Genomic DNA, 229 nt, shown 5'->3' on the forward strand with positions numbered 1-229 from the left:
CCACGGCAGCTCCTGCACTGCCTCGCCAGGGCAGGGTATATATAGCCAGGAGCCCTGCCCAGACCCTTGCTCCGGACACTCCTGTCCGCTATCGCTGCACCACCCAACACCAACACTTGCGGTGTGTTTATCAACGCAACCGCCCTGATTTTGCCTCCTTACCCGGCTCTTCAGCCGCTGGCAAACTGGCCAGTACCTCTGATACCGACAGCAAGTATGAGACATCCGA

The sequence above is a fragment of the Phaethon lepturus genome, unplaced genomic scaffold (assembly GCF_000687285.1).
Source record: "Phaethon lepturus isolate BGI_N335 unplaced genomic scaffold, ASM68728v1 scaffold38024, whole genome shotgun sequence".
Classification (NCBI taxonomy): domain Eukaryota; kingdom Metazoa; phylum Chordata; class Aves; order Phaethontiformes; family Phaethontidae; genus Phaethon; species Phaethon lepturus.